This window comes from Psammomys obesus, unplaced genomic scaffold, assembly GCF_907164565.1.
Source record: "Psammomys obesus unplaced genomic scaffold, mPsaObe1.curated_primary_1811, whole genome shotgun sequence".
In the NCBI taxonomy this organism is placed as follows: domain Eukaryota; kingdom Metazoa; phylum Chordata; class Mammalia; order Rodentia; family Muridae; genus Psammomys; species Psammomys obesus.
The window spans coordinates 3,393,980-3,398,233 of record NW_026591643.1 but is presented as its reverse complement, the minus strand read 5'-3'; positions in this window follow the sequence as shown (position 1 = coordinate 3,398,233).

Sequence of the window (4,254 nt, the reverse complement as noted above, 5' to 3'; positions counted from 1 at the left end):
TCATAAATTCTGTCCTTGAAATTTATGTGTAAATTCAAAATTGCTCTGAAATTTTGTTTATTTTAAAATCTTGCCAGCTGTGGTGGGGACATTTTATAATTGTAATATTTGAGAAATGGAGGCAGAGGGATCAGGAATTCAAGGGCAGTTTTAATGGCTTGTTATACAGCATATAACTCAGGGACATCCAGGCAGAAGAGGTGGCTATGGGAGGGTGCAGGGCTGGAATAAGAGCTGCTGTGCCCTCTCTGAGCACACTGCCCTCTCAGCACTGCCGTGTGTTCAGAGACCTGGCGCTTCATCAGACACTAATTATAGTGACAAGAGAGAACAGCACCTTCAATAGACGTAAGAGCCTTCTGTACCCGCAGTGTCCGCGGGTATCAGGGCAGTCACAAAATGAGGAAAACAGACATTATTCATGGCGGTTTCAGAGGAGGAATTTCTTAAGCAAACCAGAATGAAAATAAAAGTATAAATTATTTAGAACTGCTTTTCAGAGTATATAGTAGTCTGCAGTGAGCATAGGAAACACTCTGATGCCGCCTCCTCCAACGGTGGGGAAGAAGTTTGAAGAAAGGCTAATGCAACGCAACGGGCAGAGTCTATCTGATTCTGTATGTGTCAGCGATTACAGCCTCATTTGACAACCATAATGAGCTAGCCTGAAAAGGAAGAATACACCCACATGGCTTTTGCTTAAGCTTTTGAAGTTGGTACTGTATCAGTACTGAACAAATAACAAATACTAAAGGAACAATCAGATAACATTGATCTCTTAAAACTACTGCTTGACTGAAATAATTTTAGTGCACAGAAATGTAAAAGATACTGCCATAAGGCCCCGTGTATGCGTACACATTTTCATCTAGTGGCACCATCAAACTAGAGCCTATCATCAAAACCAGGAAACTGACGCCGGCGCCTCCATATGTTTGTTACTATTATATAGGCGGGCACCTGAGGTTCTATACAGTTTCCACGTGTTTTATATATATAAGTGCTCCCTCTGTGAATCATTGCCATAAATATTCCCCTGGCATACTACTTTATAGCCATGGGGATCTACTCCCTGCGCCCTGTTCCTAATCGCTTTCAAACACTGATCTGCTTTTCGTCTATTTAATTTTATCATTTTGAAAATGCTATAGAGGGGGCTGGAGAGATGGCTCAGCGGTCAAGAGCACTGTCTGCTCTTCCAAAGGACCTGGGTTCAATTCCCAGCACCCACATGGCAGCTCACAACTGTCTGTAATGCCAATTCTGCTGGATCTGACACCTTCACACTAATGCACATAAAATTAAATAAATTATAAAAAAAAAAAAAGAAAATGCTATAGAAATGGAGTCACATGGTATATCAGCTTTTGAAACTGGCATTTTAAATTTAGTTTGATTTTTCCTTTAAGGAAGAGATGTTAATGGTTATGATTTTGGAATTGTCCTGAAATTAAAATGTTCAAGTAATGACCTGAGAGCTAATCGCTAGTATTATTTTTGAACTATGTTGGCATCCTTTTTGACTGCTTTATGTCTCAAGAAGTCTTACCTGTAAACATGAATCTAGGTTAAATGTTAACTACCCACTACATAGTGGAATAGCTTAAGGCAAGTGTTCAAAGGTTACTTTTTGTGTAAACAAAATAATGAAGGGGTGTGCCTCTTATCAGATACACAAGTATCAGGGAGAAATTGCTTGAGCAAACCAGAAAGAAAACACAGGGGGAAATGATAAGCTAAACTATTTAGAACTACCTTTTCAAAGTATACTGTAATCTGCAGAGATTATCCTCTTTGGCGCCAAGAAGACAGAATATTATATATAAAGTACTTATAGCAGTCATGTGCATAAAATAGTTTGGTAAACTCAAATATTACAAAAGACCAAGTCTTCTCTAGACTATATAGTCTTCTAGACTATGGGACTACCTAAAATCCAGAACATAGGCTTTAAGAAGCAACTCCATTCTACTCTCTGGTAGTAGTTGTTGTTGTTTTGTGTGTGTGTGTGTGTGTGTGTGTGTGTGTGTGTGTGTGTATACATGCCTGCAGAGGCCAGAGGTCAGTATCAGGTTCCTTCAATAGCTTTCCACTTAAGGCATATATAATATATATACATATATATATATACACAGATATAAAACTTTACTATATATTATAAATATTACATTATTATATAATATATATTTAGTTTATTTCTTTTTTCACTTTTTATTTTTTCAACTCAGGGTTTCTTGGTATAGTCCTGGAACTCGGTCTGTAGACCAGGCTGAGCTCAGACTCAGAGATCTGCCTGTCTCCTGAGTGCTGGGATTAAAGGTGTGCGCCGCCATGTAAGGCTGATAGGTTTATTTACTTGATGAATGCTTTATTTGTATGTATGTATACACACCGTGTGTGTGCCTGTGCCCCTGGAGGTCAGAAGGGGGGACTGAACACCCTGGAACCGGAACTACTGATGGTTATGAACCACTGTGGGCGCTCTTAAGCCCTGAGCCGTCTCTCTCTAGCCCTCCTCCACTTTGTTTTTGAGACAAGGTATCTGACTAAGCCTGAAGCTCTCTGATTTGGTTTGACCAGGCCGTCATGATTGCACAACAGTGCTTTGCAGACGGAGTCACCTCTCCAGACTGTCTATCGGTCTCTGAATCAGAATGAGACTCAGCTGCCAGAGCTCAGACCATGAGTTCTTTGAACATGAAAAAGTTTCACCTTGTTTTCTGTGTTATAAACTGTGTTCACTTATCTAGGCCTGTTATGAAGGTGGACTTGTTTAGGCAATAAAGTATGTTTGTTAATTTTATTCAGGGATAGTCTTTAAATTATATAGACCTTTCAGAATGACTTAAGTTAGTATAGCTAGTGAGTCTCGGGTATATTTCATTTGTTTTAAATAGTGACAGTTGGGACTAGAGAGATAGCCCAGTGGTTAAAAACATATATTACTCTTTCTTCTTCTTCTTTTCGTTGTTTTTGAGACAGGGTTTCTCTGTGTAGCCTTCGCTGTCCTGGACTCACTTTGTAGACGAGGCTGGCCTCAAACTCACAAGAGATCTGCTTGCCTCTGCCTCCCCGAGGCTTAAACAATGTGCCATCACCCCCTGGCTGGCTGCTTGTCTCTATATTTTATTTTTCTGTGACCCAGGCTGTCCTGCAACTTGCCATTTAGCTCAAGGTGGCCTCAAACTCAGGTAGGAACTGTAAGCACAGGCATCTACCTCTACACTTGCTATTCTAAAATCGCATGTAGCAATGTGGGGTGGAAATGTTTCCAAACATGTTTAGATTCAGCATACAAAACGTTTTGAGATCTTGAAAAGGGGAACTGAAATTATTTTAAATGTGACCTTCCTGAATTACAAACTGGTTATACTTTTTTTTTTAGAAGTGTCAATTTATTTTAAAGTAGGAAATCAGGAAAGATAGATTTGAAGTTGTTACTTCCTTTGAAATGGGTGTGGGCGGCCCCCCTCTTTAGTTTCAGACTTCGGGCTTAAATGGCTCAAATTTCAATGATCTGTGAATTGAAAAAGCAGTTTCAGAACTAGATATGCTATACAAGGGGGGAAAGTGTGTTCGCTCTATTGCATTATACATGCGAAATGCCTATTTTGTTTTACGTACAACCTGGTTTTCCTCAACCTAGAGGAAAGGGCTTTGGTGCAAACAAAACATTTTCTGGCTGCGAAACTTCAGAGATCTCTATTGTATTTTCATTTGGAAAAACACCAATCCCCTCTCTTCAACCCTGGGAACGGGTAAACTTAAAATGCTGGCACTACGGCGGCCATCCCATAGCTGTGCAATGAGAGGTTCACGTGTATTTAGTATTAGACTGTCGAGTAGAAGAGAATTTTTACGCAGATTAAAACCGTGAAAACGAAGCTGCACTTCGGTCCAGGCAGTCTCCTCTACTTAATTCGTTTCCCAACCACACCTATCCGGCTGGTGCAGGTCTCAGGGGCTGGCCAGGGCCTCGGCGGGCCGACTACCGTCGCCGCTCCCAGGTCCCGGAAGACCACAGCCTCCGCCCGCCGGTGGCCGTCGCGCCGGGGTCCCCTCCGCGCCGCCAGCAGCGACGTCGGCCGGCCCAAAGCCGGAAGGCCCGCGGGCTCGCAGGAGGGCGAGCCGCGAAGCGGGAAGCACAAGGCGCGCGCTCCCGCGGACGCAGGCGCGACGCGGGGGGCGGGGGCGCGCACGCGCGCCGAGGCGCGGCCGGGGGGCGGGGCGAAGGGGCGAAGGCGGGAAGAGGGC